Source organism: Solanum stenotomum, chromosome 7, assembly GCF_019186545.1.
Source record: "Solanum stenotomum isolate F172 chromosome 7, ASM1918654v1, whole genome shotgun sequence".
Lineage (NCBI taxonomy): Eukaryota > Viridiplantae > Streptophyta > Magnoliopsida > Solanales > Solanaceae > Solanum > Solanum stenotomum.
In genome coordinates this window covers 19,622,570-19,647,548 of record NC_064288.1, presented here as the reverse complement: position 1 = coordinate 19,647,548, position 24,979 = coordinate 19,622,570, and positions in this window count along the sequence as shown.

The window sequence follows — 24,979 nt, the reverse complement described above, 5'->3', positions numbered from 1 at the left end:
CCGAGGTTAACCTTAGCATAATATTTCATCCACAGACAGATGGTCAGGCAGAGCGTACCTTTCAGACCTTAGAGGACATGTTAAGAGTTTGTGTGATCAATTTCAAGGGTAGTTGGAATGATCACCTTCCTCTTATAGAGTTCACCTACAATTATAGTTACCATTCCAGCATTGAGATGGCCCCTTATGATGTATTGTATGGGTGTAGATGTAGATATCTTATTGATTGGTTTGAAGTGGGTGAAGCAGCCTTGATAGGGACAAATTCAATTCTTGATGCTATGGAAAAAGTGCAACTCAATAGAGATAAACTTAAGATAGCCAGAGTCGCCAGAAGTCTTATGCAGATGTGAGGAGAAGGGAACTAGAGTTCTAAGTTGATGATTGGGTTTTCCTGAAACTGTCGCCTATAAAAGGGCTAATGAGATTTGGCAAGAAAGGGAAGCTCAGTCCTAGATATGTATGCCCTTACAAGATCTTGAAAAGGATTGGTAAAATGGCTTATCAGTTAGAGTTTCCAACAGAACTAGCAGTAGTGCATCTGGTTTTCCATATTTCATTGTTGAAGGTGTGGGTGACCCAGCATCTATAGAGCATTTAGAAAGTATGGGTGTGAAGGATAGTCTCACTTATGAAGAGGTAACAGTTGAGATCAATGATCGTCAGGTTCGAAGGTTGAGAAACAAGGAAGTCACTTAAGTCAAGGTTTTGTTGAGGAGTTAGTCCGTGGAGGGAGCTATTCGGGAAGCAGAAGCAGCCATGAAGGCCAAGTATCCTCACCTCTTTCCTTCTGATTCCATTTTAGCTTGAGGTAATAGTTCCTCTACAGTTTTTCAGTTTTTCATGCGCAATTTCATTCTTAGTGTCATGTTCCTTCAGTCTGTACTTGCATTTCCAACATATTTGCATGTTCTTGGAACATAGTTCAATCAGAAATCAGTTTCTAGTGTTTAGTGGTAGGGTTGCAGCTCATCCCTTTCATTTCAGCTAGTGTAGTCTTCATTCGAGGATGAATGTTCCCAAGGGGGAGATACTGTAACACCTCAAAAACTAGACCTAGAAAAAAAATTGCAGAAAATTTACCTGAACCAATGAACCACGGCAGGGTTCATGGACCGTGATACGGTCCACAGTCTGTTGACCTGTCCGTGGTCTTGACGATGGGCCGTTGTGGCATCCGTGACGTCTGGGCAGTAGCCCCTCTAGCAAGTCCCTTAGACCCCAAAGCCCACGTGAAGACCACGAGTTCCTTCACGGTCAGTGGTCCTTTACGTGGGTCGTGGGTTGGTCCGTGAAGGCTATCGAGTAGACCCCCAAACCTGAGCCTCCAGACCTCAGCCCAAGTGAGGACCTCGGGGACCTTCACGGTCCATGGTCCTCCACACGGGTCGTGGTAGGGACTCGTGGATCAAACCCCAAAACCCTAGCTTCTGGACCACAAATCACGACCATCTTCATGATCTGTGGTCTCTTTCACGGTCCGTGAGAGTGGTCGTGATCAGTCCAATCATACTTTTAAGTAGGGTTATTTCGGTCTTTTTCCGTATTCGTTGGACACTTAAAATGTGTCATTTTAAGCCTATACTACATGGTTTTGGTTAGTTTTAGCCTAGAAACATAACTAGAACTTACCTAAGTCAAATCTTTCATCAAAACTTAGAAATTCAGAGTGTAGAAAGAAGAAAGAGGCGGCCAAACCCTAGTTCAAGAACTCACCAAGGTTCCATTAGTTCCAACCCTGCAATCAAAAGATTTCTCTATAGAATTCATCACCAGGCATGTGGGATTTCACTAGTGGGTTCCTTTCACCTGTTGGGTCCTTAGTTTTTCAATTAGATTCTTGTTTCCATTATTAATATCTAGACTTAGGGTTTCTTGAATGTTAGAATTGTTGGGATTTCAACTGTTAGAATTATCCAAATCATATTATATCGTTATAGTATTATTTTGCCTAGATTCATGCATAGATTCAGAACCCTAGCTATGTAGTTATTTTAGTTTATGAATTACAAATGCTAGGTCAGTAAATTCAGATATATATAAACATGCCTCATAAATCAAATGCATTATTATCAGTATATTAGTGTGTATTTTCAGTTTGCATGTCAGTTTTGAGCTATCATGTACTACAATTTTGCAGTCATAAAAATGTTAACTACTTAATCATATAGAAAGCTTAATACCGAGTGGACTAGGGTCAGTAACCTTCCAGTCCCAGAACTACGTGCCCCATAGGTTGTAAGTCCCCTCTGTGGGCATCATTTTAGTAATTACGACAGCATGCCGCTATACCTGTGGCAGGACATATTGGGTCGTCTCAATGGGGCGTATACATCGGACTCCACATTTAGCTCATGTGATTTTATGTCGGTTATTAGTAGCTCCCTAATTGTTCAGTCAGATTCTATTGCATTGCACATGTTATTAGAATAAATCAGTATTTAGTCTTAGCATGTTATAAACTTGGTCATTGCATTCAATTTAGCCATGTTCAGTACTTTTAGTATCGTTATCATGTTCAAAACATGTTATTGCTTTATACGATTTGATTCAGTTACGTTATTATTCAATATTACTCTATCCTACATGCTCAGTACCTTTCAAGTACTGATGCATACTCTGCGCTACATCTTCTCGTGATGTAAGTCCAGGTTCGCAACAGTTAGATTACAAATAGATCTATTCCCGATATTCAGTTCAGCAGCATCAGTGGCGAGTCCTCATTCTTTGAGGACTAGTGACATGACTATCTTTATCACTTTTAGCTTTAGTTGCAGTTTTGCTAGATCTAGTTGGGGCATGTCCTTACATTTCTAGTCGGGAGAGGCTTTATTTTAGACATAGTTAGTTTCAGCTTTATTCTTAGAGTTTGATTTCTCACTTGTACTCAAACTCACATTTTTTCATATATTCAGATTAGTATATGGGTATTCCCCATCATTTCAGTTTATTATGATTTAGCTTCCGTACAGTTTTATTGTTCAGTTTATCTTTAGTATGCTTATGATTATGCCAGCACCGTTAGCTTGGGGTCACTCGTGATCCTAGGGCCCGTGTTCCGTTTATGGGTAGCCTCGGGGTGTGACAACATGACTAATCAAGGAGCTTTTGTTAGTTGAATTGAGGGAGACAATGTTAATCAAGGAGTTCCTCCTCAAACTCCTCAAGTTCCCGGTGATCCTTTGATCGATCAACTGACTAATGCAGAGTTTAGGTTTGGTTTTCAAATGTTGACTCAAGACGGAATAGAAACCCCAAAATTTTATGGGTCAAAGATGGGGGAAGATCCTCAAGAGTTCATAGATCAGGTCTCTAAGGTGTTGGACTTTGTGAGAGTGATTTTGGTAAAGAAGGCAGAATTGGCCCCTTATCAATTGAAAGGTGTTGCTCAGATTTGATTCAACCAATGGAAAGAAGCGAGACTGGTAGAAAAGATCCCCATGGAGCGGGAAAGGTTCAAGAATGGTTTTCTTCATAGGTTTTGTCCTTTGGATATGAGAGAGGCTAAGTTACTTGAGTTTATTAACCTTCGGCAAAGTAATTTGAGTGTTAAGGATTATGATTGGCGGTTCACTTGGTTTTTGAGATATTCTCCATCTATAGTGGCACACCCTAGGTTAAGAATGAGTAAGTTTGTGTCGGTGGGTTTGATTTGGTAGTGAAAGAATGTCATACAACTATGCTTGATCATGATATTAATATTTCTCACCTTATGATTTATGCCCAACGGATTGAAAATGATAAGGTTAAAGAGAGGCCTAGAGAGAGAAAGTGGTATAGGATTGAAGATGATAATTCGTCTCAAGAAATGTCCGAGGGACACGGTCGTCCGAGACCTCAACAAAGGTTTTCCGGACAAGGTTCTTCTAAAACTCCTCCTAGGTTTATCAAAGCAATGGTGTCTAACCCTAAGTTTCATGAAAGGAGTAATAACTGTCGGTTTCCGGATTGTGCTAAGTGTGGAAGAAATAATAGAGGTAAGTGCCTAGGCGGCACGAATGGTTGTTATGTTTGTTGATGAGTCCGAGTTTGGGACTCATTTAGGGCTATATTTGAATAGATTTAGTGTCAAATTCTTATTTTCTGGCAATAACTTGTAACACCCCGGAAATTCTATGACTTAAGTTAGAGCCTCACCTTATGAATAATGACTTAAAAATAGTTAAAATGATGTTTATAAACGTAAACTAATGTTATTGACTTGGTTTGGAAGACTAAAAGTCTAAACGTTAAGAAACGACCACGACGTCCGAAAATTAGAGAAGAATGTGTTCTAGTGTGTCCTTAGGTTTTGGGCAGGTTTGGGAGTGTCTTATGATGGTATAATCTGGTGAAAAGGTTTAAAATAGGTAAATATATGTTCCTAGGGTCAAAACGTTCCAATACAACTCCCCGGGGCCACACTAAGGGGCCCCGAGGAGAACCCCAACCTTAGCCAAGCAAGCTGCCAAGGCAGCTTCCAAATTGCACTTAGAGGGAATAGAGGCGCGTCGCGCACTTGCTCCTCCAAGCAGAAAAAAGTCATTTCACGACGCGGTCGTGTCGCAGACTCTACTGTCTTGAATCTTAATTCCAAATATCTTCAGGAAACAGCTCCGCGTGTCCGCGACGAAAATGAAGAAATTCAGAAATGTATTTTTACTTCATTAAAGAGTTCATTTAAGTGAGGGGTATTTAGGGTACTTTGGGGGATGTGTATATAATGATTTTTAAGTCAATTTACCTCACTTTTATCAGTCAAACACATAACCCCAAAGATCTAAACCTAAAGTTCCACCATCTCTCTACTTTCTCTCTCTCCTCAAGAACTCCACTGAAGAAGATTGTAACTTCAAGAAAAAGACCAACTCACCAAGATTTCAATTCAGATTTTTGTGGTTAATTCATCTATAAGGTATGGTTTCTTATCACTCTTGCGATACCTTTCTAGGTTTCAATCCAAAAACGCGGGTCTTCTTTCCAATGTGAACTTGATGTTATAAACTGACTTTGATTGATGTTATATGAACAATTATGGATGAATTTATGTTGTATTGGCGGTTTCTTGAATAATTTCCCATGAGACCCATGTTTCTCCTTCTTTTCCTAATTCTAACACTAGTTTGTGTTGGATATTGATTGAATGCTATGAATTGAATGTGACGTTATGTAATTCATGTTTGTATGATGATTCTACCCTAGGTTATGTATAATTTCTATGAAATTAGGGTTGAGTCTTTGAATGAAGCCTTGAAGGCTATGAAGGGAATATGTCAATTGCTTATATTGATGTTGACTATGTTATTACTTCATGAATTACCTTGTATTATGTATTGGTTATGAATTTCTTGGTAATTGAAGTATGGATGTCCCACTAAGGGAAAAAAGGTATGAAGGTTGGTTCTTCTTTGAACTCATGTATGAAAGGTGCATTACTTAGAATGTAATGATGCTATACCTAATGTGTTGTTGTGGTGTTGATGACATAGTTTCCTCATCCTTAACCCTCTAAACTTGAATTAGCTATGAAGTTTGTATGTATATTACGGTATGATTGCTATATGATTGAAAGGTAGATCTCATGATTGTAATGTAATGTAAAGTGAAAGGTTTACTCACTTGCTAAGTATCTCTAAAGTGAAAGGATTGTTACTCACTTATGAACACATATGAGTTATTATGGTAAGATGTCTACATAAAGGTATATTAAAGGCTAATGTGAACTTATGTGATGACTAAAGATGATAAAAAAAAAGGAATTAGATGCTTAGCACCGAAAGGGCATGTAAATGAGGTGGGCATCTCACGTTTAGTAAGTCCAACTCCCCACATGGGTTTCCTCACGTTTAGCAAGTCTGGAATACCTACGGTATGTGTTGTCTCATGAGATGGAAACCCCCACGTTTAGTATGTTAGGGTTTCTGAAGCAATCTACTTGACCCTTAACTATGTACCCACATAGGACTCTAGCTTAGTGGATCCATCTAGATAGCTATGTACGAATGGTTACACCTTAGTCAAGTGTTAACCCTCTCTTTTCGGTGTGGGAGTAGAACACCGGATTTCATGTAGTTGTCATGGTGTATGTCGGTTATTACAATATTTCCATAATGTAAAAGTAAATAAAGGTATGAAAGGTGTGAACTCTTACTAGGGCTTACTTAAGAGTTTCTACATATTGTAAGGGAGGGTATGAGACTTCTCTTGCACCTTTCACTAGTGGGATTCTAAGAGATGGTTGTAGTAGTGTTCTCTTATGATCATGATTATTATGACTTATGTATGTTGAAGTTATGTTATGTATGATCATTATGAATATGGTAAGTTATGATGAAATAGGATCTTATGAATATATGCATGAAGTAGGTTGCTTAACGGGATACTTGGCTTTGAATAGGGTTATGGGGTTCTATTCTTTACAGTGCACTAGTATTGCTTAGGCTGTCTACATGTTGGGATGATATTATGTTGGTTTGGACTATGATATTTAATTTGTGTGCATATTGGATTTACTTGGCAAAAAGCATGTTTTGAATAAATTGTCCTTTTATGCATGTTTCAATGGTTTTTATGCATAGTAGCCATACTTAATACGTGTGTTGTACTAACCCATATCTTCTCCCTTTTCCCAAATATTTAGGTTCAGGCCGTTAAGGATTCAAGCTTACTTCTCAAGACACTTGGAGTTGCTTCCCCAAGTTGGTGAGTCCTTAAGTTCGAGGACAAGACCCTATGATCTAGCTTTTGTGTTTAGTTCTTTGCTTATGTTGAAAGACATTGTTGTACTTTCTATTTGCAAGACTTCTTATTGATGTAAGGGCTAATTCCCATTTTCGATACTTATATGTCTAGATGGTGCATTGTGATGAAGTTATATTCTATTTTTCATATATGAAGTGAAGTTGAACTTCCAAAGTAAAAGTTTTAAATTTTCCGTGATTTTATTCTATGATACATGTTATGATGAATGCTAAGGGCTTGTACAAGACCTCTTCGAAGTCGAATACGCCGGTAACGAATAGGGGGTGCTCTCGGGTTGTTACAAACTTGGTATCAAAGCATAAGGTTGAGAATAATGTAGGATTCATGTCACAAGCTACCCCGTCCAATAGAGTCTTGTTCATGAGTGTGAAGCGCGCCACACTTATGAATGAGAGACTACGAGATGCTTAGGAACTTTCACTCTTCTGTTATTCCATAGTCTTGCCGAAGAGTCTTAACCCTATTTAGTCCTTTTCTTCTAATCCTTATCTTGTACTTATAGGCAATGAATACAAGAAAGAACAACGCAAGGAGGGCCGGTGAGGAGAATGCGAATGAGTCGGTTCCCCCTCAACCCCCTCAAAACCCTCAAGTTCCTATTGAAAAAGGGGCTATGTCTAATGTTGAGATAAAGTCGGCTATTCATAATTTGACTCAAATGTTGGCAACTCAAGTTGCAAGGGATGCTATGGTACAAATGAACCCCAATGCTAGCACTACCGCTTCTAGGATAAGGGATTTCACAAGGATGAATCCCCCTACTTTCTTTGGTTCCAAAGTTGAAGAAGATCCACAAGGGTTCATTGGTGAACTGTTTAAAGTTCTAGAGGCTATGGGTGTGTCTTCTCAAGAAAAGGCGGAGTTAGCCGCCTATCAACTCAAAGATGTGGCACAAGTGTGGTATGAACAATGGAATGAGGGGAGACCTATTAGAGACGGTCTGATAAGTTCGGCTACATTCAAGATGTCTTTTCTTGATAGGTTTTTCCCCTTGGAACTAAGGGCAAGGAAAATGCAAGAATTCATCAACCTCCGTCAAGGGGGTATGAGTGTGAACGAGTATTGTCTCAAGTTCACTCAATTGTCCAAGCATGCTCCTACTTTGGTGTCAGACTCTAGAGCTACAATGAACAAATTTGTTATGAGTGTATCCAATCTTGTGATGAATGAATGTAGGTCGGCTATGCTAATCCCAAGCATGGACATTTCTCGCCTTATGTTTCATGCCAAGCAAATTGAGGAGCAAAAGCTTAAGCGAGTTGGTAGAGAATTGAAGAGGTCAAGGGCCGATGATGGAAATTCTTCTAAGGATAGGTTTGAAATCCAAGATAAGCCAAAGTTGAAAAAGAGGTTTTCCAACCAAGGTCCTCCTAACACTCCAAGGGTCAACAAAGGTAAAGTGTCTAATCCCAAGCCTCAAGAAGCAAGAGGTGGTGGTCCTTATGTTGAGAAGCCTATTTGTACAAAGTGAGGTAGAAAACATGAAGGCAAGTTCCTAGTTGGCATGGGTAATTGCTATGGTTGTGGTAAGAGTGGACACATGAGGAGGGACTGACCTATGCTAAAGGCTCAAGGAAGGGAAAATGCTCAAGCCCAAGCAAGTGGCCCAAATCCTGATGCTCCTAAGAAGAATCACTTCTATGCTCTCCAATCCCGAGGTGATCAAGAGAGTCTCCGGATGTTGTGACTGGTATGTTGCAAGTATTTTCAATAAATGGTTATGCATTGTTGGATCCCGATGACACTTTGTCTTTTGTAACCCCTTTAGTGGCTATGAAGTTTAATATGCTTCCTGATGTCTTAGATAAACCCTTTTCGGTTTCTATCCCGGTGGGTGATTCCATTGTTACTAACAGAGTTTTTAGGGGTTGTTCCATATCTTTGCCCAATAGAGTCACTTTGGTTGATTTGGTGGAACTTGAGATGTTAGACTTTGATGTTATATTGGGGATGGATTGGCTTCATGCTTGTTTTGTGTGCATAGATTGTAGGACCCGAATTGTGAAGTTTCAATTTCCTAATGAACCCATTTTAGAATGGATAGGAGCAAATTCCGTTCCTAGGGAAGGATCATTTCATGTCTAAAAGCTTGTAGGTTGATTTTTAAGGGTTGTCTCTATCATATTGTGAGGTTCAAGGATCTTGAGTCTGAGATTCCTCCTTTGGAGTCGGTCCCTGTAGTGAAGGATGTTTTGGAAGTCTTTCCCGATGACTTTCTCGGGATTCCTCCCGCACGGGAAATAGATTTTGGCATAGATTTATTGCCGAATACACAACCCATATCAATCCCTCCTTACCGGATGGCCCCGGCGGAGTTGAAGGAATTAAAAGCATAACTCAAAGATTTGTTGGATAAGGGTTTCATCCAACCTAGTATATCTCCTTGGGGTGCACCAGTGTTATTTGTGAAGAAGAAGGATGGATCTCTTCGTATGTGTATTGATTACCAACAGTTAAATAAGGTGACCATTAAGAACAAGTATCCACTCCCTAGGATTGATGACTTATTTGATCAACTTCAAGGAGCAAGTTACTTTTCAAAAATTGATTTGAGGTCGGGTTATCACCAACTTAGGGTGAGAGGTGTTGATGTTCAAGAAAACAGCCTTCCGAACAAGATATGGTCATTTTGAGGTCTTAGTGATGTCCTTTGGTCTTACAAATGCCCCGGCGGCTTTCATAGACCTTATGAATCATGTGTTTAGAAATTTTCTAGACCTTTGAATCCTTCCGACATCCGAAGCTTTTTGGGTTTGGCCGGTTACTACCAGAGGTTTGTTGAGGGATTTTCATCTATTGCATCTCCATTAAAGGCCTTAACTCAAAAGAAGTCCAAGTTCGAATGGTCGGAATCTTGTGGAAAGAGCTTCCAATTGTTGAAAGATAAGCTCAGCTCCGCTCCAGTTTTGACATTACCGGAGGGCCCCGAAGGGTTTGTAGTATATTGTGACGCTTCCCAAGTGGGTTTGGGTTGTGTCCTCATTCAACATGGTAAGGTTATAGCTTATGCCTTGAGACAACTCAAAATGCATGATAAGAATTATCCAACTCATGACCTTGAGCTAGCGGCCGTAGTCTTTGCTTTAAAGATTTCGAGACACTATCTCTATGGGGTACATATGGATGTGTTTACCGACCACAAGAGTCTTCAATATGTTTTTAGCCAAAAAGAGTTGAATCTCCGACAAAGGAGGTGGTTGGAGCTCTTAAAAGATTATGATATGAGTGTCCTTTACCACCCCGGAAAAGAAAATGTGGTTGCAGATCCTTTGAGTCATATATCTATGTGTAGTGTGTCACATGTGGAAAAAGAGAAAAGAGAGTTATCCCGTGATGTACATAGGATAGCCCGATTAGGTGTCCGACTTGAAGATTCCCCAAAAAGAGGTGTCTGGTCCGTCATAATTCTGAGTCATCGGTTGTTGTTGACGTGAAGTCTAAGCAACATCTTGACCCTATTTTGATGGAACTAAAAGATTCGGTTCTCAACAAACCAATAGAAACTTTCTCTCAAGGAGAAGATGGGGTGCTTAGGAACCAAGAAAGATTATGTGTGCCGGATGTGGATGGCCTAAGAGAGACAATCTTAGAGGAGGCCCATGGGTCCCGATACTTCATCCATCCAAGAGCCACGAAAATGTATTGCGACTTACGTGAGATTTATTGGTGGAACGGAATGAAAAGAGACATAGCAGATTTTGTGGCTAGGTGCTCAAATTGCCAACAAGTCAAAGTCGAGCACTAAGGATCGGGAGGTATAACTCAAGATATTGATACCCCTACTAGGAAGTGGGAAGAGATCAATATGGACTTCGTGGTAGGTTTGCCTCGAACCCGTAGGCAACATGATTCCATTTGGGTCATTATGGATAGATTGACTAAATCAGCCCATTTCCTTCTCGTCAAGGTTTCTTATTCGGGGGAAGATTATGCTAAGTTGTACATTCAAGAGATTGTGAAATTGCATGGGTCCCCGTTATCGATTATTTCGGATAGAGGTGCCCAATTAACTTCCCATTTTTGGAGGTCTTTCCAAAGTGGGCTTGGTACTCAAGTGAAACTTAGTACCGCATTTCACCCTCAAATGGATGGTCAAGCAGAACGCACCATCAAAACCCTAGAGGACATGTTGAGAGCTGTGTCATTGACTTCAAAGGTAATTGGGATGACCACCTACCTTTAATAGAATTTTCCTACAACAATAGCGACCACTCGAGTATTGCTATGGCACCCTTTGAAGCACTTTATGGTCGAAGGTGTCGATCTCAAGTTGGGTGGTTTGAAGTAGGTGAATTTGCTCTTCTTGGTTTCGAGGTAGTCTATGAGGCTACGGAAAAAGTTCGAATAATAAGGGATAGGTTGAAAACGGCTCATAGTCGGCAAAAGTCTTGTGCCGATAATAGAAAGAGTGATCTTGAATTTGAAGAAGGTGATTGGGTCAACTTAAAAATCTCACCCATGAAAGGGGTGATGAGGTTTGGTAAGAAGGGGAAGCTTAGCCCCCGGTGTGTTGGGACTTATGAGATATTGAAACGTGTCGGAAATGTCGCTTATGAGTTGAAATTACCTATCAAATTGGCCCCGGTTCACTCGGTGTTCCATATTTCTATGTTAAAGAAATGTATAGGTGACCTGGTGTCCATTATCCCTCTATTAGGTTTAGGGATGAATAAGAACCTTTCTTATGAAGAGGTTCCGATCGAAGTCCTAGATCGTCAAGTTAAGAAGTTGAGGAATAAAGAGGTTGCCTCTGTAAAAGTCCTATAGAGAAACCACCTAGTTGAGGGTACAACATGGGAGGCCGAGGCCGACATGAAGTCCCGCTACCCTCATCTTTTTCCTCCTACTCCTAGCCAAACTTGAGGCTAGTAGTCTCTCTTAATTAGGTTTAAATTGAAAATCATGTGTGTTGATGATTATGACATGATTTCCTTGTATGTACTTATTTTTGTGAAAACTCATGCTTAAAGTTGTGTTTTGATTTTTCATGAATTTGTTTGTCATGATTGAAATTGCACCCATAGATGTTGTGTGAGGTTGTCTTCATGAGAGTTGTAATGTGCATGCTTGATGTTGTCTTGATAAAGAAATGTATTGTTTATTGCTTAATATATATGTTGGTGCTCGTTGAATATGGAGAAGGTAGTTCCCCATATACTTATGTGAAGTAAAGAGTTTTGAGCATAGTGATGTTGTGGATTAAATCCCTAAATGATATGATGATATGATGTTGTTGATGTGACTGGTTGTTGTGCTGCTAGTTTGAGTCATTGACTCCCTAGAAAGAAGTCCAAGTGACATTCGGGACGAACGTTCCTATGGGGATATTGTAACACCCCAGAAATTCTATGACTTAAGTTAGAGACTCACCTTATGAATAATGACTTAAAAATAGTTAAAATGATTTTTATAAACCTAAACTAATGTAATTGACTTGGTTTGGAAGAGTATAAGTCTAAACGTCAAGAAATGACCACGACGTCCGGAAACTAGAGAAGAATGTGTTCTACTATGTCTTTAGGGTTTGTGCAGGTTTAGGAGTGTCGTATGATGGTATAATCTGGTGAAAATGTTTAAAATAGGTAAATATATGTTCCTAGGGTCAAAACGTTCGAATACGACTCCCCGGGGCCATAGTAAGGGGCCCTGAGGAGGACCCCAACCTTAGCCAAGCTAGCTGCCAAGGAAGTTTGCAAATTGCACTTAGAAGGAATAGAGGTGCATCGCGCACTTGCTCCCCCAAGGAGAAAAAATTCAGTTCGCGACGCGGTCGTGTCGTGGACTATACCGTCTCTAAATTTAATTCCAAATATCTTGAGGAAACAGCTCCACGTCATAGACTTTCCGCGACGAAAATGAAGAAATTCAGAAATCTATTTTTACTTCATTAAAGAGTCCATTTAAGTGAGGGGTATTTAGGGTACTTTAGGGGACGTGTAAATAATGTTTTTTAAGTCAATTTACCACACTTTTATCACTCAAACACAAAATCCCAAAGATCTAAACCTAAAGTTCCTCCTTCTCTCTACTCTCTCTCTATCTTCTCAAGAACTCCATTGAAGAAGATTGTTACTTCAAGAAGAAGACCAAATCTCCAAGATTTCAACTCAGATTTTCGTGGTTAATTCATCTATAAGGTATGGTTACTTATCACTCTTGGGAATCCTTACCCGAAGAGGCCCCGTAAAGATGAATTTTAAAATCTCCAATTTCTAGGTTTCAATCCAAAAATGTGGGCTTTCTTTCTATAGTGAACTTGATCTTATAAACTAACTTTGATTGATGTTATATGAACAATTATGGAAGAATTGATGTTGTATTGGTGGCTTCTTGAAGAATTTCCTATGAGACCCATGTTTCTCCTTCTTTTACTAATTCTAACCCTAGTTTGTCTTGGATATTAATTAAAGGTTATGAATTGATTGTGATGTTATGTAATTCATGTTTGGATGATGATTCTACCCTAGGTTATGTATAATTTCTATGAAATTAGGGTTGAGTCTTTGAATGAAGCCTTAAGGCTATGAAGGGAATATGTCAATTGCTTATATTGATGTTGATTATGTTATCACTTTATTAATTACCTTGTATTGTGTATTGGTTATGAATTTCTTGGTAATTGAAGGATGGATGTCCCACGAAGGGCAAGAAAGTATGAAGGTTGGCTCTTCTTTGAACTCAAGTATTATAGGTGAATTACTTAGATTATAATGATGCTATACCTAATGTGTTGTTGTGGTATTGATGACCTAGTTTCCTCATCCTTAACCCTCTACACTTGAATTAGCTATGAAGTATGTATGTATATTATGGTATGATTGCTATATGATTGAAAGGTAGTTCTCATGATTGTAGTGTAATGTAAAGTGAAAAGTTTACTCACTTGCTAAGGGTCTCTAAAGTGAAAGGATTATTACTCACTTATGAACACATATGAGCTATTATGGTAAGATGTCTACATAAGGGTCTATTAAAGGCTAATGTGAACTTATGTGATGACTAAAGATGATAAAAAAAAAAGGGAAATTAGATGCTTAGCACCGAAAGGGCATGTAAATGAGATGGGGTCTCACATTTAGTAAGTCTGGCTCCCCACATGGATTTCCTCACGTTTAGAAAGTCCGGATTACCTACGGTATGTGTTGTCTCATGAGATGGAAACCCCCACATTTAGTAAGTTAGGGTTTCTAGAAGCAATCTCCTTGACCCTTAACTATGTGCCCACATAAGACTCTAGCTTAGTGGATCCACCTAGATAGCTATGTACGAATGGTTACACCTTAGGCAAGTGTTAACCCTCTCTTTTCAGTGTGGGAGTTGAACACTGGATTCCATGTAGCTCTCATGGTCTATGTCGGTTATTGCAATATTTCCATAATGTAAAAGTAAATGAAGGTATGAAAGGTGTGAACTCTTACTAGGGCTCACTTAAGGGTTTCTACATAGTATAAGGGAGGGTATGGGACTTCTCTTTCACATTGCACTTGTGGGATCCTAAGAGATGGTTGTAGTAGTGTTCTCTTTTGATTATGATTATTATGACTTATGTATGCTGAAGTTATGTTATGTATGATCATTATGAATGTGGTAAGTTATGATGAAATATGATCTTATCAATGTATGTATGAAGTAGGTTGCTTAACGTGATACTTGGCTTTGAATAGGGTTATGGGATTCTATTCTTTGCATTGCTCTAGTATTACTCGGGCTGTCTACATGTTGGGATGATATTATGTTTGTTTGGACTATGATACCTAATTTTTGTGAATATTGGATTTACTTGGCAAAAAGCATGTTTTGAATAAACTTTCCTTTTATGCATGTTACAGTGGATTTTATGCATAGTAGCCATACTTAGTACGTGTGTTGTACTAACCCATATCTTCTCCGTTTTCCCAAACATTTAGGTTCGGGCCGTTGAGGATTTAAGCTTACTTCTCAAGACACTTGGAGTTGCTTCCCCAAGTTGGTGAGTCCTCGAGTCCGAGGACAAGACCCTATGATATAGCTTCTATATTTAGTTCTTTGCTTATGTTGAAAGACATTGTTGTACTTTCTATTTGCAAGACTTCTTAATGAAGTAAGGGCTAAGTCCTATTTTCGATACTTATATCTCTAGATGGTGCATTGTGAAGAAGTTAGATTCTATTTTTCATATATGAAGTGAAGTTGAACTTCCGAAGTAAAAGTTTTAAATTTTGCATGATATTATTCTATAATACATGTTATAATGAATGCTAAGGGCTTGTATAAGACCTCTTCGAGGTTGAATATGCCGGTAACGACTCGGGGGTGCTCTCGGATCGTTACATAACTGATGTAAAATCCTTGATTTCTAGGTACTTGGATTAAGGACAAATGAAGGACACTAATTTCCAAAAAGGAACGAAGCGAGCTGAAAGAAGGAATAAAAGAGAACCTGGTAATCGCCAAGTCCATTTGCTGAGTCACCGAGTGGCCATGTAACTGCCTAAAGTTCTAATGTGCCAACCCTGAAGGAGAAAATCAAGTTGGCGAGAGAAAGGATCAGTTGACGTATCACCGAGTGATTCTGCGATGCAGAGTTAGATTGCCCAAATTTACCGACCTGGAGAATTTTATAGACCAAAGAAAAAAGGCGATGGAATTGACCAAAGGGCAGATCTCTGAGTCGATCGGTGAGCCCAACCTACTGCACCGAATAGTCCTTTGCAGCATATTTTTGGCGACTATAAATACGTTTTTGAACATTTTAGTTTAGGATCTTTTATAATTTTTAGAACTATCAAACTTTGAATATATCGAATTATGAGTATTGAGACAGATTTTCCTTAGCTTTGAAGAATTGATGTTTTCCATATTTGAGAAATTGGAAGTGAGTTTTTGAGATTCTTTTATTTGGACCTTTGTAAAGATGAAATTAATCTTACCCAGTTTATGGAAACACAATTTGGTAACGATTTTTTTAATCTATTTATGATGTCCAACTAAAACCCCAATTCTTGGGGTGTGCTTATGTGATTATGGGGTGATTTAGTTTATGGGTATTGCTAATTGTTAGTTTATATGTTGTTTAGAAGAGATTTTAATCATTAATTGTTGTTTAATTTAAAGAATTGTCGTTGCAAATGCAATTCTACCTTCGTTTTTTTGGCTTGCTCGAGAGAGAGGTTTTAAAATCAAGATTCTTGATTGATGGCCTGTGGGTATTGGGTTTTCATGGATTGAGCTCGAGAGAGTGAATCCTAAACCCTATTCCACACATTTAGCTCAAGAAAGTGAATAGGCTAAGGCGTAGGTTGTTCTTATTTTGCATTCTTGTCGATGTTCCAGAGAAATTCACTTGATTCGGGGTAAATTATTTGAGAGAAAATTTACATCCTCTATAGTCTAGCTTATTCACTCATTTATAGCTATTTTCTAATAGTTGCAATTACCCATTTGTCTACATTAGCCTATGATCGAATCACATCCCAAGAACCCGTCTCGTTATTGTTATTTTTGTGTTATTTGTTGCTGTTGTAGTTGACAATTTCAAACCAAAACCCCCTATTAATTGACATTTGTGTCAACCCCTAATTTGAATTATGTTTTTATTCATGAGTTTCTATTCCTATGGCTGATTTGAACATATTCGTACTTTACCCTTGATTCTCAAACAAGTACGACTCCTTGTGAGATTCGACCCCAACTCATTTAGTTGGATTATTATACTGATTAACAACCGTTGATGCTTAGAATTGGATGAAGTGTCTTAAATAGTTTTATTCAATCAAAATGGTGCCACTGTTGGGGAGTGGTGTTGGTTAAGATTCTTTAGTTAAGTTGAATTTTGTTCTTTTTAGTTATAGTTGAATCTACTTAATTTCAGTTTTGGTTTGTGTGTTGTTATTTTGAATAGAAGAAATGACTGTGAACGGAAGCAATGGTAGCCAAGTGGGCCACCAAGATGACATCGATAAGTTCAAGGATGTCAATGAGCCTAATGTCAATGACCCTCATCTAATGGGTGGAATTGGTGCCATTCACTTGCCTTCGGCTGAAGGGAATGTTGTGTTCCATATTACAAGTACTATGTTGTAGCTCTTGCAATTGAAAAGGTTGTTCGGTGGGCTGGCTCATGAGGATCCCCATGAGCACATAAGAAACTTTGTTGATGTTTGCGGGCCGTTCTCCTTCAAGAACATATCCCAAGAGTCTGTCTACTTGAGGTTGTTCCCATTCTGTTTAATGGGAGATGCATGTAAATGGTTTACTGAATTGCCAAGAGAATCAATCACTTCGTGGGAAGAGCTTGTCACCGCATTTCAAGTGTGATTTTTCCCTCCTTCGAAGATGATGACACTTCGGGACAGCATCCAAAGCTTCAAGCAATTGGGGGACGAGCCAATTCATTAGACTTGGCTACGATTCAAAAGTTGGTGCTGCAATGCCAAATTCATGGTTTGCCGGACAACGTTTTGTTGCAGTATTTTTACCGAAGCATTGATTCGGTGAACAAGGGTGTAGCTGACCAACTTTCTCTGGAAGGTTTGATGCAACAACCTTACATTATAGCAGCCTAGCTTTTGGATGTTATGACCATAATTAATTGTGCCTGGTACACCCGCGAAGATCAGGTTTCCCCTTTCACGTTTAAATTGAACAGGGAGCAGCTTGAGAAAGACCAAGAGAGGGACCAGAACAAGGTAGAGATCATGACACAACTTGACATTTTGTCCAAAAATGTAATGGGAGCTTGTACTCGAAGTGTCAATGATGTGGGTATCGGGTGTGTTAATTTTGACGAGGCCAAGTTTGAGGTTTTGTACAACGAAAAGGTTAACTTCCTAGCCAACGAAGGAGGTGGTTATCATTCAAACTACCCGAGCCAGGGTGGTAACCAAGGTTTGAAAAGGGAGGAAAGTTGGAAGGATCGTGATAGAGAGTGGAAGGATCGTAACTCCACTGGGAAAGAGAGAGATGGGGAGAAGGTTAGATAGGTTCCTCCCACGAGCGCCAAAAGCCAAAGGATTTTGAGGGTGGTCGGTCTGAGGATATGTTGTCGCGTATTCTCAACAAGGTTGAGGAGTAGGATAAGATTTTGAAAGAGATAAAGGAAGCTGTGTCGACCCTTAGCAAAATGCTTATCTCTGATTCTGTCTCGATCAAATAGTTGGAGACCCAGATGGGTGATATTTCGTCGCATTTAAACCCTAGACAACAAGGGGGGTTGCCTAGTGATACTATGGCCAACCCCAAGAATGAAGTTTGAGTGAGGACTTACGTCGTGCCACGACGTTAACTAAGGTATTGCTTGGGAGGAAACCCAACTTATATTTATTTTATTTTAAATTTTTAAATAATGGTGTGTTGATTGTGCAAGTTAAAGTGTGGAATGTGTTTGAAAAGTGCAGATTGGCGAGTAAAAAGTCCAGTCGACGACTCACCGAAGAGGTCGGCGATCGCGACTTAATCTATCATTTAGACCCCCACATTAACTAGAGGACTTGTAAAACTCGGCGAGGTAAGTGCCCACTTGGCGTGTTGCCGAGTGGGTCAGTGAGCAAGACTAATGTCATCGAATGGGTGAGAACTAGACGGTTTTAAAGGCCAAAAGTTCAAAAATTCAAAATCTTTCACATTCCTTCACTTTTCAACTTTCCAATTCACATCCGCACTATATTTTCCCTTATTTTTGCATTATTACTACTTTTTAGTTATCTATTGTTTGTTCGGAGTTGGATTCTTTGCCGCCTAGCCTTTCAAATTTTGTATTCAGCATAAAAAGTTGGTTTTCTGAACCCCACACTTATATTTAGCTATTTTTTCTCATTTGCAATTGTTCTTAACTCAGTGATGTGTGTTGGGCCTCTTTGATCGTAATTGTATGCTTGCATGCCTATTTTAACTTGAATATCTTACTTAAATTGCCTAATCGTTGATTTCCTGAAATTTGCATGCCTTAAAAATGATCAAAATTGTTGGGTTGTGCTAATTTGTTGTTGGGTCTAGTCGAGTCAATTCAAAGTAACCCTCATTTGTGCCAAATGACGTGCTTTACCCAATTATGGAGCGGTTGACGCTATTCTTAAGGGCTAAAGTCATCAAATGGACAAATTAGGCCAAACCGGGAGAAGTCTGAGTATCCCGGGGGCATGGGTGTAATGGGTCTAAGCCTAATTTAAATAGTTTATGCTTGGATTTTGTTTTCGGGGGTTGTGGGGTAGAATTTGGATGATGGGGTTGAAAGTAGACACGTTGAGCAGTTTGGCGTGCTGGGTTGAGCTCGCCTAACCACTCGGCAGTTCACTGAATCCCCCTTGATCGCCTTTAATTTCATGCTCAAATTGAGTTTGGGTTCTGTAACTTTCGGCGAGAAGCCTGAGTTCCCCAAATGCACTCGACGACTCACAATTTGTCTTTCTTGATCGCCCTTTCTGTGCCCCTAACCCCTGAAATGCACTGTAAATTTTGGCGTGCTAGTCCTTGCTCGCCGAAAGGCCCTTCCCTTCACCGACATGCCAATTTTTCTGGGATATTTTTAGCCAATCCGTACGGCGATCCCGATCTAGCTCGCCAAAGTGATTCGGCGACTCACCAACCTGTTAGGCGAGTCTATCTACAACTGTTTTCTGTAACTTTTCATGAAAATAAGATTACTCTTTTTGATGTTTTTGCAGATATGGTTAGACCAAAAGTGGCCGGTAAAGACATTCCGCCCCGCAAGAGGGTCAATGGAATCACAAACAACGAGGATGCAGCTGCATCCAGGGCAAAGGTTACTAAACTACCCATCACAGGTGGGAAAGGGAAAGCAAAAGGGAAGGCTCCTGCCCCTGCGTCATCGGAGGCCAGCTCCGACAATTATGGCATATATGCCACTCACCTGACCACTTCTAAGAGTGAGGGTGAGCACCAGGATCCTCGGGCTACCACTTCTGAGCCTGAGAATGATGAGCTACTAGCAGCCCAGAGGGTGCAACAGCGATGTAAGAGGATAAATGATCATTCTAGGATCAAGACTCCTCAGGCCACCACTACTCCTACTGCTCAAGCACATGCTGTATTCCGAGCTTATTCGGTACAGGGTCCTCATCCCCGGTCTATGAACAGACTGAAGACTAAGGGGTTGAGGATAATTATAGAAGAAAAGAGGCTATCCACTGATGGAGTGATAGATAGATATCCAGAAATCATCAGCTACTTGAGAACTCACAAGTTCTAGTTATTCACCCGATCCCGAGGCCCTTATGTTCCAAATTGGGTCCGAGAATTCTATACCGGTTATGGAGATCTGGTGCCACAAGGGAAGAAACGGACCGCCAAATTCAAGTTCATAGACTATATTCTTGTCAGGGACAGAAAAGTAAAGTGTGATAGTAATGCTATCAATGTAGTCCTGGAGTTCTCAATTGATATTAACGATGACTGTCAGCACATTATCAGGACAAAAACGCTGGAGAATTTGAAAAAATGGTTGGATCCTCTAATATCAAACGGTACTCCCAAGCGGCTCGAGGTTGAGGTAGCTATTGAAAAGAAGGACCTTAATGTAGTAGCGAGATATTGGTTTGGCTTCATCAACAGTACCATTATGCCATCCCAGAACAAGTCGATTCTCTGCCACGCCAAAGTAGCCTGTCTTGGTTGCATCATTGATGAGATAAGGCTGAACTTAGGGATGATTATTCCACAGGAGATGCTTAAGATCAACGCCAAACATCTCTACCTATCCCGATTTTGATTACCGCGTTATGCAGGAAAGCTCGGGTACCTTGAGGTGAGAAGAAGGATGTGGAAGTGATTCCCACATCTTCTACCGATATCCGGAGGAATGAGGCCGAGTACTAGAAGGATGAGGCAGAAAAGAAGAAGGAAACTCAGTGGACTCTTCCCCCGTGGACATTGATGCATTACCTGCAGAGGCATCTTTGCCTATTCCAGCCACTGGGCCTTCAGGTATATCTAACATTGTTCCTTCCATGACGCCTAGTACCTCTATAACTCCCTTGACTCCCAGAGTTGTTGCTGCTACTCATCCTCCACTCACCCAGGCTGCCCTACTATGAAAGGGGCAACTAGCCCATTCTGCTGATAGACACGCCTCCAGACTTGATGCCATCATTCCTAGCATGATGCAGAGGGCCCTTCATGATGTTGTGACACCATTGAGTTCTACTATTGATGCCCTTGTGGAATGTATAATAGTGTTTGAGCAAGGCCAATGGGCCACTGATGAGGTGATGACTCTGAAGGCCGCCATTGTTGAGCTCAGGAGACATGTGGACCAGCTGAATTCCACTGACATGTCGATGATTTTCGGTACTATAGAGATCCTTGATGTGCCAGTTGGTCTAGATGTGCCTACGGCTACCACCGGAGATGAGGTCTGAGTTGATGAGGTGGCCGCTATTGAGTCTGAGGCTGATGAGGAGCATCTTGGTGTTGATGAGGAGGCTTCTTATGAGGGTCTAACAAAGGTTGAGGAGGCCATGGTAGATGCACCTGTAGAGACCTTTTTGGCAGACACACCCTTGGCATCCCCTAGTCAATCTGGTACTATTGATATGACTCCGGGCACTGATGCCCAAGATCAGAGTGTTGCACCGAGCGTTGATGCCCCGATAGATGGAGCGACTGTGTAGACAAGATTCCTCTTTATCGCCCTCTCTGTCATTTTTATTTAGTTTTGGATGTTTTATTGCATTTGAGGTCAAATTGCTTTCTATGTGTAGTGGGATGAGGTATTTACATATCTACCTCTTGTGATTATGACTTTTGTGTATATATTGGGTTTTGTGCTATATATTGAGTTTTAGCATTGTGTTGTGGATATTTGAGATTGTGGCTCCTTGTTTAAATTTAAAATGGTTTTTGGAGCCTTATGAAAAATTTGCAACCCTTTTTTATTGTGTTTAAATGTGGTTGTTCTTATGCAAATTTGAGTATTGGTTATGATCAATACCAATGACCTAAATAGCCCTCTCAATCGAACAAACATGAATGTCTGACTACGATGAGGCCAATGAAGTTGCATAAGCAATATTTGAACTTTTTGCATCTCTTCGTGACTAGCCGACTATCGAATTGAGTCTCTTGTGATAAAAATTACACACTAGAGAAAGTGTGGAGTCTTGTTTGACATTGGTGTGAATGCCTTGTGTGATGAGTTTATTGTGAACCATGTGTGATTACACCAAGAGTTTGCCTCATTGGTCTGGTTGACCAAGTGTTGGGAGCTCTTGAAATGATCTTAGGCAAAAATTTTAAAAAGTGAAACAATTTGGCATTATACCTTTTTTGCGGCCTACCTTGTGAGTGTGTGAACTTTGCTTGAGCACTTTTGAGCCTTCCCCTTTTCTTTGAAGACACTTGATGCAAATGAGACCTCTCTTGATCCCTTCACCCATAATCCTCATGGAGTGTGGTTTGTTTGAATAGACAACTTAGGCCAAAAACCTAATTTGGGGGTGTGGTGAAAAGAGAAGGTAAATCAAGAAGTGCAAAGAAGTTCCCCTTGACTTATAGTTTTGAGAAAGATAGAACCCCTCCATACAAAAAAAAGAGAGAAACGGAAAAAAAAACAAAGATAAAGAATGAAAAAGTTGTAGAATAAAGTTGTGAAGGTTGAAAAATAAATGGGGAGTCCGGTATTCCATGGAAAGTGAATAATGGGGTGAATTGTGAGTATGAAAGAGAATGATGAAGAAAATGAAAGTAAGTATTGTTCATAACACATTTCCTGAGGATAGAAGCCACTGAGCCTAAATGATCATACCTTTATACTCAGCCTACATTACAAGCCTTAAAAAGACCTTTTAGACCTTGAGTAAGATGAAACAAGTGTTGATTGGAAAATAAGGGCAAACCTATGGGTGCAGTCATGCATGTGTTCATCTTTGTAAGTGTGAGAGTTGCTCGTGATTCTTGATCTATAAATTGTTGAACAAATTGTGTGTGAATATGAAATCATCTTTGTGTGAGGGCATTTGAGTACCTTTGTTGAACTTGAATTCGCATTTGAAGCAAGTATTGTGAATTTGAGAATCTTTGATAATGGTGACTTACAACTTGAATCTTTGAGTGCACAATTGATCCTTGCATAAGTAAATCGAGTCTTGTTGTATGCATTCATGATTGAGTCTTGTGTAGCACTATTTGAGACATCATTTTTAACTGTTGAACTTGAGTTTCACTTGAGGACAAGCAAAAGTTTTAGTTGGGGGGTGTTGATGAGTGCGAGTTTAGGACTCATTTAGGGCTATATTTGAATAGATTTAGTGTCCTCAAATGCTTATTTTCTGGCAATAACTGAGGTAAAATCCTTGATTTTCAGGTAGTTGGATTGAGAACAAAGCAAGGACACTAATTTGCAAAAAGGAACGAAGCGAGCTGAAAGAAGGAAGAAAAGAGAACCTGGTTATCGCCAAGTCCATTTGTTGAGTCGCCGAGTGGCCATTTGACTGCCTAAAGTTCCAATGTGCCAACTCTAAAGAAGAAAATCAAGTTGGGGAGAGACAAGAGCAGTCGACGGATCACAGATTGATTCTGCGATGCAGAGTTAGATCGCCCAAATTTACAGACATGGAGAATACTGAAGGCCAAAGCAAAAAGGCAATGGAATTTACCAAAGGGCAGATCTCTCAGTCGATCGACGAGCCCAACTTACTGCACCGAATAGTCCTTTGCAGCATATTTTTGGCGATAATAAATACATTTTTGAACACTTTAGTTTTGGATCTTTTAGCATTTTTAGAACTATTAAACTTTGAATATATCGAATTCTGAGTATTGAGACAAATTTTCCTTAGCTTTGAAGAATTGATGTTTTCCATATTTGAGAAATTGCAAGTGAGTTTTTGAGATTCTTTCATTTGGACCTTTGTAAAGAAGAAATTAATCTTACCCAGTTTATGGAAACACAATTTGGTAACGATTTTTTTATCTATTTATGATGTCCAACTAAAACCCCAATTTTCGGGTGTGATTATGTGATTATGGGGTGATTTAGTTTATGGGTATTGCTAATTGTTAGTTTATATGTTGTTTAGAAGAGATTTTAATCATTAATTATGGTTTAATTTAAAGATTTGTAGTTACAAATGTAGTTCTACCTTCGTGTTTTTGGCTAGCTCGAGATAGAGGTTTTAAAACCAGGATTATTGATTGATGGTCTGTGGGTATTGGGTTGTCATGGATTGAGCTCGAGAGAGTGAATCCTAAACCCTCTTCCACACATTCAGCTCGAGAGAGTGAATGGACTAAGGCGTAGGCTATTCTTATTTTGCATGCTTGTCGATTTTCAAGAGAAATAGACTTGATTCAGGGTAAATTGTTCTGGAGAAAGTTTACCTTCTCTATAATTTAGCTTATTAACTAATTTACAACTATTTTCTAACACTTGCAACTACCTATTTTTCTACATTAGCCTATAATCGAATCACATCCCAAGAACCCATCTCATTATTGTTATTTTTGTGTTATTTGTTGCTGCTGTAGTTGACAATTTGAAACCAAAACACCTTGTTATTTGACATTCCATCACCCCCTAATTTGAATTATGTTTTTATTCGTAAATGTCTATTTGTATGGTTGATTTGAACATATTCGTATTTTACTCTTGAATCTTAAACATGTACCATTCCCTGTGGGATTCGACCCCAACTCATTTAGTTGGGTTATTATACTGATTAACGACCGTTGGTGCTTAGAATTGGATGAAGTGTGTTTGATAGCGTTATTCAATCAGTTGTGGTAAAAGTGGTCAAAAATGAGCGATTTCTTGATGCTTAAGGCTAAAAGAAGAGATGGCAAGCAAGTTCCTCCTAGTGGTTTGGGTTTCGATGCTCCTAAGCAAAACAGATTCTATGCACTTCGATCTATAGGTGAACGAGGGTATCCCCCAGATATGGCTACCGACATGTTAATAGTTTTCATAATAGATGTATATGTTTTATTAGATCTCGATGCTACCTTGTCTTTTATGATACCAAAGTGTGGCTATGAGGTTTGATGTTCTTTCAGATTTATTGTTAAAACATTTTTCTATTTTCACTCTTATGAGTGATTCTGTTGTGGTTAAGAGGGTTTATAGAAAGTGTCCCATTTCCTTATCACATAGAGTTACTCTTGTTGATGTGGTAGAGCTTGACATGTTAGATTTCAATGTCTTCTTTGTGATGGTTTGGTTGCACTCCTATTATGCTCCTATCTGATTATAGGACCCGTGTAATCAAATTGTTAGTTCCCAAATGAGTCTATTTGAGAGTGGAGGGGG